We start from the raw sequence: 13264 nt of genomic DNA on the forward strand, positions 1-13264 counted from the left end.
TTACTTTCATAATGACCCGGACAATCTGTTTTGTTGTTATTCTGACATAGTTATTCTTTGCTAGGTTCTCGGCAATATAATTTTCAATTGCCAAGACACACTGGCAGGTTGCCAAACAATTTAGAGCCTTTTATTTTCATACAGTATTTGGAAAAAAAATTCCCATGGCCTCTTCCATGTAAGCATTTGTGTTTTCCTCTCCCACCTGCCTTTAATTTATAGGTGTGAAGTAGACTTTGTGCATGAATAAAGAGCCCAAGTCCCTGTCCGCAGCCCTGACCACAGCCAATGACCCACCTAATACAGCCTCCTGTTCTCACAGTGGCCACCTGGATGCCGGGGAAAACCTGCAAGCAGGACCCAAGCACGAGAGCCCCTCCTGTGGTATTCAGAAGCATACTGCTGCTGACTTGAGGCAAAGCACAACCATCATGGCTAGTAGATACGCAATATAAAGTTGCACATTGCTGGTCTCTGAATTAATACTCATCAGCCTGCAATCCACAACCACCAAAGTAGCACAGTTGTTCTACTTACAGCAACATCAGTTACCAAACTCCGAACATACCAATGTGTTTTATTTCCATGTGCTGCCGCTGCTGCCGTTTAGCATTTATTCAGGGGACTTAGAAGAGATGGATAAATAGGCCATGAACAGAGAAGTTAGTAAGAATGATCCGACCACAGATATACAGTTCTCTCTTATCTCCTCGTGCATGGGTACGCAAACAGCCCGGGGGCCGGATGCTGCCCAATCGCCTTCTAAATCCAGCCCGCGGACAGTCCTGGAATCAGCGTGTTTTTACATGAGTAGAATGTGTCCTTTTATTTAAACTGCATATCTGGGATATTTGTGGGGCCTGCCTGGTGTTTTCACATGAGTAGAATGTGTGATTTTTATTTAAAAAAATAAAAGGGTTATTTGTGGCAGAGGAATTTGTTCATTATTATTTTTCCCAAAATATAGTCTGGCCCCCCACAAAGTCTGAGGGACAATGGACGGCGCCCTGCTGAAAACGTTTGCTTACCCTTGTCCTAGTGCATTAAGCTGGATGGAAGCCCTTTAGGAACACTTGAACAGAGTTGGCCTTGCTTAATGTTTGCATTAGGTCCTGGTGTGCTACCGTACATTTTGTCACAGAGGTTCCATAGTTGCTTAGCAGCCTTTGACAAACCCCCCCTCCCCCCCAGCTAAATAAGTCATTGAGAAGATAGTGGTTGCTAGAAAATGTTGATTGAGAAGACCTCTGGGAAACCTTGGATAGAGATCAAAACAACTGCCACTCTTTTACACATTTCCCCCAGAGCCAAGGTCAAGGTACTGGTGGTTCTCTAGATGTGCTGCAGGACTACAGCTCCAATCATTCATGGCCCATTGGCAATGCTGGCTGGACCAGGTGGCAAATGAGAGCCAGCAATACCTTAAGGACCACTGTTTCCCCATCTGTGTCTTAGAGTAAAAGACGCTTGAGAGGCACTTTCAGTCATGAGGGAGGGGAATGGCATGAGGAGAAGGGGATATAAAATGGGGGTGGGCAGATTTCAGACCTGCAGGATCTACTGTTATCCCAACTCCTGAGATCCATCAACAAGAGCCAGGTGAAAAAGAATCACAGAATGGATCAGCAGAGGTGGATTTAGGGGAGCGCAACCAACTGGTTCGGTCACACTGGGTGCAAAGACTCAAGGGCACCACAGGGGACACTGCAACTATGATTCGGAAAGGAGCAAGAGAGGCGGGGAGCACTGAATTTTGGCATCGCAAAGGGCACCAGTGAAATTTGAGACCCCAAGGTCCGCCACTGGGTTCTGGTAGGCAAGCATACACTCAGAACTGAGAAACATGGTGCCTCTGAGCACATCTACAGCCCAGGATTTGAGTCCGATTCAAGTTCACAAGTCTTTCCACAAAAAAACCCACTCCTGGTTGTCGACCCCCTTCCCCAATTATTCGTTTCAAATCACCCAGAGATCTACCTCCCAGCTACCTCTTATATAAAGCCCCTCTTTTTCTCTCCCATTTATATTCTGCTTCAATTACAGCTTAAGTTTCTCTTTAATTTTTTTTTTTAAAAAAATTAAAAGAAAAGCAAAATATCACTAAACTACAGATACTGGATGGTATGCAACTTAGTTTTACTCAGACACACTGGAATTAAGGGCATTATCAAGGTAGGTCTGTTAATTTCAATGGGTCTACTCTGAGCAAAACTGTTGAATACCACATTTTTTAAAAGCTCCACCCTTGCTCGTTTGACCTTAGAAATTCCATTAATGGATTGCCATTTGTAGGAACACTTAGTGCTTAGTGAAATCTGATGGATTATAATAATAATAATAATAATATTTAGCCATAAACAAAGTACAGGATGCGTAGAGCAGGAGAACATATTCCAACCTTGACCTGAAAGTAACTGCATGGGTCACACACTTTGCCTTCCTTGCTCCCTTCTTCCTGCCTGCCTGTTCTTCCTGGTATTACTATTGTATATCCTGTTTTTCTATGAATGGAAATAAAAATATAATTAAGGAAAAGAAATAAAAGGAAATACTTTGCCTTGCTGGATCAAAAAAAAAAAGTCCATCCCCCCCCCCCTACACTCTCTCCTACAGTGGCCAGCCAGGTAGGACTTAATTATTATCAAACCAGAACAAGAAAGGACTTCATCATCGCACAGTAGGAAGCCATTCATGAAGCAATACAGCCTCTCTCTCTCATTTCTTCTCCACCAAACATTAATTTTGGTATTTTAAGGACTATAGTCACAGGTAAAGGTAAAGGGACCCCTGACCGTTAGGTCCAGTCGCAGATGACTCTGGGGTTGTGGCACTCATCTCGCTTTACTGGCCAAGGGAGCTGGCATTTGTCTGCAGACAGTTTTTCCAGGTCATGTGGCCAGCATGACTAAGCCGCTTCTGGCAAAACCAGAGCAGCACACAGAAACACCTTTTACCTTCCTGCCGGAGTGGTACCTATTTATCTACTTGCACTTTGACATACTTTCGAACTGCTAGGTGGGCAGGAGCTAGGACCAAACAATGGGAGCTCACCCCGTTGCGGGGATTCAAACCGCCGACCTGATTGGCAAGCCCTAGGCTATGTGGTTTAGACCACAGCGCCACTTGTGTCCCTATATTGTCACTTGTAACCCCAGTCAATTCTACTGCCAATGAGTTTCATTGGATGATCCTGAGTTGTGTTTCAGTGTATGCAATAGAAAAATCTCTAGATTCATGGCATTGACATCAGACACCATTTTACAAACTTCTATTACCGGTAAGTCCCTCAGCAGTCCTTCCCCCCCAATAAATGGAAGGATTTCACACCATTCCTTGTTTCTCCTGCTCTTTGCTCTTTTTCACTACTTCTGCAACTTCTCCCTATTATTTCTCTTTTCAAGATGCAGTGACTATCTCAGGTGAAGGAGTGCAGCAAAATTCTCCCCATTATTACTTGCAAGTCTGGAGTTCATGGTGACTTCATCTCCCTGTGGACTGACTGGCACAAATCTACTGCATCTCTCTCTACCAACTTCCCTTAGATTTCCAGCTCCGCTTGCCTTCCATTTTCTGAGGGGTATTCCTCCCACCCACCCATGCCCCGTTTACCTTACTTGAAAGGGCTAGAACAGAGCTTTCAAAACTTTTCACGCTGGTGACACACTTTTTAGACATGCATCTTTTTGAGACACAGTAATTCAGTTTTAATACCAAACCGGAGGTTAAACTAACTCCTTTCCAGATCCAGGAGGAGCATGGGGAGTGTTTGCGTGTCACACCTACACACTGCAGCCGACACACTATTGTGTTGCAACACACAGTTTGGAAAGCTCTGGGCTAGACAGTGGTGGGAGGGGGTTTCAGTGAATATCTAACAACATTCTAAAACAAGACTCCAACATAATTTTAGTAATGAGGTGATATTTTCCCCAGGAACTTAGGGACATGATTTAGGTTGGTGAAATGGTAAATGGGGGGGGGGAGGAGTTAAAGTCCTGAACTCATTTTCCAGAATGCACACAAACATGCAAACACACCTGGTTGGTTTGTTTTTAAAGAGAATGTCACAAGATCAATTCACTGATCTCCCACATCTTATCTACTATTAAGGCTTCAGAGACTGTTTCCTCAAAGTTAACCAGCTGGACAATTTTAGTTAAGTTCCAGTTCTCTTAAAAACAACATTTCCAAGAACCAAAGCAGCACATAGTCCAGCTCAAACTGGCCCTTGACTGTTTACTCATGGGTACCACATGTACTTCATTGTGTGCTTACAGAAGCGTACCTGGGCGCCCTTGGCAAGGAGCTGTACCAGCACCGCCCCCCTCTCTGTCCCTTGCACCGTTGGCAAGGAGATGTATTGGTATGGAGAGGCATGATTTTTGCCCCACCCCAAGGCCTGTGCCCTTGGCGGAGGCCAACCTAACCAACTCTAGGTAAGCTCCTGTGTGCTTACAGACTTCTTAAATCTATGTACAGCTAGCAGACTGGACAATCTCTATTAGTCAATAAATAAAATGCAATCTAAATAAATAATAGTAATTGCTATGCTCAGAAGGAACCTTTATTACAAACCAATCTCATAGTAGTTGGCAGTTTTCCTTTGTTATTTTACAGACTTGAGAGAGCACCACTGAACAAGCTATGCCATAAGTGGTGCTACAAACACAGTGCTATGCATTTAACTGAGAAGTGAGCAGAGGACTGAAACCGCCTCGGTGCCAGCAGCGGGACTTCCCAGGTGCCCCACAAGGTCTAGGTTCCACCAGCCTCCACTGACATTTCAGCAGAATGTGAGGATGAGAATGAGACACTAAGGTGCTAAATGCTCTCCCAACCCAAATTAATGATTTGCTGTGGAATTCAGCAGAGACCGGTCCATTTGGTGGAATGGGGCATGGCCCCACCAACCTCTGCCTCACCTCTGCCAGCCCCCACTGGCTTATTTACTTACAACCTGTCCACTCTCTGGTTGAAACAAAATAAAATAATTCCTTCCAGTAGCTATTGGAAGGAATTATTTTATTTTGTTTCGACTACGGCAGACCAACACGGCTACCTACCTGTAAACAGTCTGTGGTTGTCAGCTTTCTCCTTCTTAGCCTCAGTGTTGCCCTTGTAGAACTCAGCAGGGAAGATGGGGACAAAACCAAATTACCTGGCTTCCCCCCTCATTGGCTCTGGCTCCACCTACTGTTGGCCTCCCTGCTTTCCACCCTACCAGTCCCAATGCTGAGGACTACTGACACACACACACCCCGGCAATCTGCCCCATTGCTACTTGCATTATTAGAATAATGGAGTTAGATAAGGAGTTTCCTAGGCTGATACTGGGAGGCTAACGGGACAGACAGAAAATAATGGCTGGAGTGTTGCATTTTATCAAGGAACATTACATTGTGGGTGGATGCCAGTGATCCTTTGCAGACCAGCCACTTGTCTGTTCCCATGTCTGCCTCTGTCAGTACTGATGTAACATGCAGAAGTCCTGTATTTCCTCATACACTAGAGGGCAATGAGCACATGAAATAGCAAAGCCCCAATAGTGAGATGTTGATTCCAAGGTAGGAAGAAAGTTGAAGGCAGTATGCCCAGGTCCTTTCCCATTTTTTTAACCACATGTGTTTCTTTCACCTTTGGCCCTTGAGAGATAACCCCATGACGCACACAAATGCAGCTGAGTCCCAACGCCATTTTTTTTTAGTTTACAAGATGAAACCAACTTCAGGATAGAAGAGATTAGAGCAGGGAATGGTGGGAAGGATACTTAACCCCCTCTCCCCTTCCTTATTGCTTATTTGCTCTAAATCCCACCCCCTGCCTTGCAGGAGGAATGGAATGGAGAAATGCTGAAGAAAGGATTACGCCCCACCAATATCCCTGGCCCAAGTATTTTGCTGTGTGAAGGACAAGGTTGCACCCCTTCATATCATGAATAGAAGCTGATTAGATTGGCATGGGATCTTATTACAACGCTGGTGACAGAACAGCACCCCTCCACTGGACCCGAGGGCTGCAGGGGGCACATGGCAGAGCATGTGGCACCTCCAGCACCTCATGTCTCACACACACCCCAAATCTGCTACCTGATATAGCAACTTCACTCTGCCTAATAGTAGGACTTGCCACACCTATAGCTTATTTCTTTTAATCTCTTTTCAAGCTGATTTTTTTTGATGGCACTAAGGCTAAATTTCAAATATTTGCACAAAATATGCACTAAGGCCCTTAGACTTTCTGTTCTTAATTATCTTAGATAATTGACCATATAATGCAGCTGTTATTCACTTACTTAATTAGTTTGTTTTTTTACATTTATATTCCACCTTTTCTTCAAGGAGCTCAAGGTAGCATACTTAGTTCTCCTCACTCCACTTTATCCTCACAACAACCCTTTGAGGTAGGTCAGGCTGAGAGGCAGCAACTGGCCCAAGGTCACTCAGTGAGCTTCATGATCGAGTCAGGAACAGAACCCTGGTCTCCCAGGTGCTAGTCTGACACTCTTAACCACTACACCACACTGGCCCCTGTATGCTCACTCTGTTGCTTAAAAGGCTATAGTATTACACCTTATATTACATTACCAGGGTATCCTTTTATCATGAATATTACCTAAGCAGTTTCAAAAGCCTGGGCACAATCCACTACCAATTCCTTGCCCATGAACCTGTTAAGACAACAGGGTGTCACAACCTCTTTGCATGCTTTCCTGGAGGAAAAGCAGTTTTTAAATATGGAAGTTAAAAGCAACTGTCCACAATAGTTCCAAAAACCCATTAAACACCAGTCCAGATAAGCACTTGACTTTCTGATGTTGATTTCATTTTCCTGAAACACTCGCCTCTATTGCTTCATTTTGCTTATTCTAAGATAAAATCTGAGCCACCAGAAGTCAACGTCACAAGCAGCTTTGACCTGGGATGGGTTGTAGAAGCCCATTTTTCCTTTTTGAATGGCAGCCACCAGAGCTGTTTATAGCAGACTGTTGCTCAAGGGAGATTCTCCTTTCCTGGGAGTGTGAACAGGTTTTTCATGCTTAAGGGGCTCAATAAGCCTCTTTTCAGAAGCTCTTATACCTCAACTGTCCTAAGACAGATATGTTAGAGAAACAAGCACATCCTTTGATCCTGGAGCAGAATATTTTACCCAAAAGAATGGAAATGAGATGCCAAACCTGCCTCTGAGATCCGGTTTAATGAGATGCCTTTGACATTACTCAGGTCTGCTTGGAATGCTACCAAATTACACCCCCTCTCTGCACATAACCGTCTTTGTCTTTCGAATGAACATCTTTTGCTTCACCCAGGATAAGGAAATGCGTCTAGTACAACACTGGCAACTGCTCCGGGAACAAATTCAAAAATTTCCTCTACTGACAGTCAAATTTGCAATTATGCTCAGTCCAACAGCTTGGATTTTAAAGACGCTTCAAAAAGATAAGCAGTCTGATCTCGAGCTATCATGATAATACTTAGCAGAGAAGTTTCCACAGTGCTGCAATAAACCTGGAAAAAAATAGTAGCCTATTTATTCCCATACTGGGGAAGCAAGAGGAGACTTGCGGATGAGAGATACTGGTTTGCCTAAACGTGCAACAAAGCACTTGGAAAAGACTGAGCTTTCTCAGCTCTGCCAACAACGGCATCTGAAGCTGCTGAATGCAGCCAGGTTCTTAAAACCCTCAGATGCCCTGAAAATACCATGAAAAGCAGTGCGGCTGTGAGTGTGTACCGGAGCCTACAGAAAGGGGTGGGGAACTGACTGCAAAGGAGAAAATACCGGAATGCCTGGGCAACATGCTCCAGACAGAACGGAACCATTCAAGATGTGCATTAGGCATGCTTGATTGACAAGATCATGATGAGCGAGTTTCCCAAAACCACTCCACTTCTTTTCTAAGTTTGTTTGCATTGCTAGTGACTTCATGGCAGGCAGCAGGAAGGATGCCTTCTGAACCATGACCTTCCTGATTCACAGCTTAGCCTTATAGCCAGCCACACCATCATGTTTATTTTGTAAGGTACTGTTACACTTGCCCTGTTTCTATGAGTGGGAAGAACTTCCGGGGGCCCCACACTTACCCATGCTTGGTTCCTTTTCAAAGTCACAGGAGACTTGCTGAGTTTTGTAATCCTAAATATAGAAATTCCTGTTTTGCAGGGGGTTGAACTAGATGACCCTTGAGTCCCTTCCAACTGTAAGATTCTATGATTTTGTGTTGAGCATAGGTGAAGGCAAACAGCTTAAAGCAGTGATGGGGAAACCTATGTCCCTCTGGATGTTGTGGGACTAAAACTTCCATTGTGGTGACCAGGGGCCATGCTGGCCGGAGCTGATGGGAGGTGAAGTTTCACAACATCTGGAGGGCCAGTTTCCTCATCACTGGTTTAAGCACTCTAAGAGCAGAATGACCTTTATTCATATCAGATCTTCAGATATAGGTGGCCACCTTGAAGCCATTTTCCAGAGCTAAAAGTAAACCTTCTGTCCCTTCCTGAATTCTCTCTCTCCCACAACTCTCACCTTGTTTCCTTGGCTTCCCTTAGAGGCACACATGGAGACCTAGATAACATGAGCTGGGAGTCTGGTTGGGGGAGAGGCTTTTTCCGTTTGTGTCAAAATGGCCCTCACTATCCAGAGGTGTAATTCCCCTAACAAAAGGGAACTTTAATGCTGCCTATTAAGGAAGTCTCTCCAGCAGCCCATCTGACTCCATTAACCCTCTCCTGTCCAAACTCACAAATTTATCGCAATACGTTTTAAAGTTGCATAGTGTTCACCCATGAAGTTCACTAGGAGTGTGTACACACCATACATTTGAAGTACATGAAAAACATATCCCTCCCCCCAAGAATCCTGGAAAAATTTGTTAAGAGTGCTGGGGATTGTAGCTCTGTGTACTATAATTTCCAAAATTATTGGATGGGGGAATAGGGATAATTACTCTTTGGTGAGAGAACCCCAGCAGAGATTTCAAGTCACAAAACATGCAAAACAAGTACAGTATGGAAATATAGGCTATTAGATATTTAAAATATGCCATTTAAAGCGAGTTCCAAAACGTTCCCTTGAAAGGTTTCTTTCTAAAGTTTCTCTTTCCCAGCATAGGAAAATACAACAATTTGGTAAGTTAAAAAATGGTTTACTTACAAACTCTTCGAAGGTCAGATTCCTGTGTTTCAGGGAAGTTGCATGGGCAGTAAAACTTAGCTGGCTTACAGTGTCCAAAGTTTTGGTATAGCAAGAATTGCTAACAAAGGCACCAGCTTCTCTGGAGGATTGAGGGAACCCACACATGACATCACATCCTGACACCATGCACAGGGGGCCCTCTGAACATTCAGGGGGCCCAGTCCCTTCCAAAAAAAAAGATCCAGGAGCCCACAGTGCCTCAGCCCCTGGTCAGTGCCTTGGATGGCTGGTGAAAGCCATGTTGAACAACCAGCTCAAACCTAGTTCCTCCCAAGGTGAGAGGAAGTGGATTTAGCTAAGCTTGGCAGTACACCTTACTCCATGGTATTAACCCCTTCATGCATTAATTAGACAAGTATGTTGGTTATAAAATATGAGGCAGGTTATCTCACACTAAGTTGCTTGGATAAAGAATGGAATGCAAATGCAGTTATAGTACTTTTTCTAACATTATCAATATACACTTATTTTGTACCTGTATGTAGCAAAACATGTTAAGTTTAGAGTGGCTTGACAAAACAGTTACCTAAGTTATGTTGGCAAAGTTTCAGATTCAAAAATCTTCTCTTTTTACAGGTCCAGTTAATAGATTTGTTATCAGGTGTTGCTATTGCTACAGCTCACCCCCATGGAAGAGTGAACCAATCTGGCTTCCCTTCCCCTGTCACACTTGAGTTGCAGGAACCAGGGAAAAGCAAGAGGCAATAACTCTGCCAAGACCTCCCAAGTGAAACTGGAAAAACACCTGACAGGAATGAGGAACATAACAAGCTTTGCAAAGCCAGCTCACAGGCAGGTGAAACTAAGTATTCTCAGCAGTAACCAGATTGAAATTATTTGTGATCTTCAGGCAGGACTGTCAACTCCAAGTAATGGGTGGGATGTTCCACCAAAAGTCTTGCGGCTGCTTCACCTGTTACAAATGGATAATATACACCGATATATTAATTCTACACAGAGTTGAGAACACCAATACTTCTTGAAATCAACAGTCACACTTATGTCTGCATAGGATTGGACCACATGTGTGTGCATGATGCTTATGCAATTGTATTTGAAGAAACAGCAAACATCTTTCACAATATATACAGAAGATGTAATAGGCACAAGTCATTTGAAATATCCCAATGGAAATACGATAGTATAAATTTTGTGGGTAGTATCCTACAAAGTCATACCTAGAGTAGACCCAATGAAATAAATTGACTTGTAATGTAAGGATCTCAATGGTTCTACTCTGAGTACTGTATTACTTAGTCTACTTTCACACTATACGTTTAAAGCACTATGATACCACTTTGAACAGCCAGCCCCCCTCCCAGTGAATTAATTGGGAGGGAACTCAGGAAATTAACAGCCTTGTTTACTATTGTTGATGCCCCCCACCCCTTATGAAGAAGTGCCTTTCCAGATTATTCATAACTCCCTGGGGTTGAATTATCAATACATATGTAGAATAGATTAAGGGAAAGCTGTCTAACCAGCTCCTCAATCTCCATGGCAGAATACTTTTTGACTCAAGTGAAAAAGGCCCTTATAGTTTGCTGAACACAGTTAGTGACCTAACAGGACTAAAATCAGTCTGACTACAACTGGTATGCCATGTTCTTGTTCCGGTTGTAAAGCCACATTTAATGCAATATGCAGTTGTAACTAAAGCATGGCATCACTAACTGAGGCTATAAACGTTGCTGTTCACAACAGAGAGGGGGCAGAGGTGCCCTTCACTCTATGCTCATTGCCTGGTTTGCTCCCCCCCCCCGAAGCTGTCATCTGCGCATGCGCAATGGCTGTCTCAAACATGCGCGCCTCAACAAAACCACGGCTTACATATCTGAATCAAATGGAAGCTGGTTCAAGGGAAAGAACAAAGAACATCCAACAGGAGTATTTCTCAAGAAGCTACAGGATACTTATGGATTGTGGGTAATGCCACATGTATTCAGTTTCAGACTCCAGCAGTGGGAGCGCATTGGAATGGTCATGTGTAGACAATCTGAATGTCAAGCAGCATATGACTATAAAGCAGCCATTAAAAATATTAGGGAAACAAACGTCCAGCTGCTTCTGTGTTTTGATTGCAAAAGGCACCTGTGACTGAACTTTGAGTTGACTTTCACTTTTTTCTGGAAGTAATGGAGCATTCAAATGAGTCTCGTTTTTTTTCCGGTGGTGGGGAATGAAATTGGAATATTACTGAAGCTCCAGGAGCATCGCAGCTTTCAGTCCAAGTATGTTCACTGTTTCTGTTTTGCCTATTAGTACTTGGCAGCAGCCCAAGGAATGCAGTTGATCTGTGAACAGGGGAGAAGCATTTATATGGTGTAAAAGTGTAAACAGATTTAGCTGAAAAATAATGCACTTCTGCAAAATTATTTAAAATTAATGTTATTACCATCTCAGGTACCTACCACAGTCTGCATGGAAGCAAGAATGTGACAAGATTTTAGGCATGGCCAAACTTGGCCCTCCAGATGTTTTGGGACTACAACTCCCCTCATTCCTAGCTAACAGGAGCAGTGGTCAGGGATGATGGGAATTGTAGTCCCAAAACATCTGGAGGGCTGAGTTTGGCCATGCCTGGATTAAGGCCTTTTACCATTATGAAAGTGACAGGAAAGTGTGGAACACCTCTGGCTTGACACAATGTTCTCTAACCTCACCCACAGTTAAATCGGAGTGAATGCTCAACAAACAGGTCATCTGGGAGCAGCCACAACCTACCTCAGAGATGGGGGACTTGTGGCCCATCAGGATGCTGGTTGGCTCCATCAGCCCCAGCCCGCATGGTCAATGGTCATAGAGGGTAGGAGTTGCAGTCTAGCAACATCTAGAGGTCACCCATCTCTGACATACAGCATTTGCACTGATCACACATGGGAATGGATACAGGCACAGCACAATACTACTGGCCACAAAAAATAACATTTTGCTGTTTAACTTACCATCCTTAAGAATATATGAAAAGAACAGAACACTCACTGAAACCAAGCACTTAGATTGTGAAGCTTTTATGTAGATCTAGCAATACACACACAACTTTTTCTCTTATTACCATTAAATTCTGGTTGAGTACAATGTACCCAGTTTGGAATCCTGGAGAGCTGCTGCCAGTCAGTGCAAACAATAGTGATATAGATGGACCAATAGTCTGACTCAGGGTAAGGCAGCTTCCTATGTTCCTACATGTGTCATTCCCATCAGAGATTATGCGAACTGAAAAAGCAACTGTATATAGCAAGCAAAAGTCCCAATGGCCCAGAATAACCCAGTGTATATGTACATCGTGTGCATTTACAATATACCAAACATGGGAGAACCGTTTTTGCATTCAACAGATGTAAATAAATGCACTAAAGAAGCATTGCTGTCTGACCGGAAGCAATTCCAAAGTTCCTGCAAGATCCACCTCTCTCTCTCTCTCTCTCTCTCTCTCTCTCTCTCTCTCTCTCTCTCTCTCCAGGTGCATCAATGCAAAATCTGCCATCATCACTCTACAAAGTTTTGGTACACTGTACAAACTTTCAAGCAGCTTTTAGATTCCTGACACTTTCCTTGCTCACCAAGCAAAAGATATGAACTTTGTTCAATTACCTGATCAATATCAGGCAACAGAGACATGATTGTAAATACAAAACAGAAAAGCTATAACATAAGCAGCTCCCTGACTAGAATAAATGCATGGCAAGGCACTGGGCTTGAATCTGGTCTTTGCTGCATTAACCTAATGATTGTTTTCCATTGTGTGACAATTCATCAAGGTCACTTAGCAACTAGCATTAGCAAAATGAACTGTTAACTTGCGCATCTCTTTCCCTTCCCCCAGTTTGTTCCAGCTGAAATGTGTGCTGCTTACTCTCTATCCTGAACTAGTTAGATCATGTATTGTTCAAGGCCCAAACAAATGTGATAGTGGAGATGTGTGAATGCACCTCCACTCCTTTAAAAGTGTTGCTAGTAACAGCCACTGGAGGAGGGTTCAGATCAGGACTGTGCCCCAAAGGTTTAGCTCTGTTTTCTCTGTGCCATTTTCTCAATGAAAAGTTGTGCCATGAGGAAAAATAGGTGTGCA

The sequence above is a fragment of the Lacerta agilis genome, chromosome 3, assembly GCF_009819535.1.
Source record: "Lacerta agilis isolate rLacAgi1 chromosome 3, rLacAgi1.pri, whole genome shotgun sequence".
NCBI classification, from domain to species: domain Eukaryota; kingdom Metazoa; phylum Chordata; class Lepidosauria; order Squamata; family Lacertidae; genus Lacerta; species Lacerta agilis.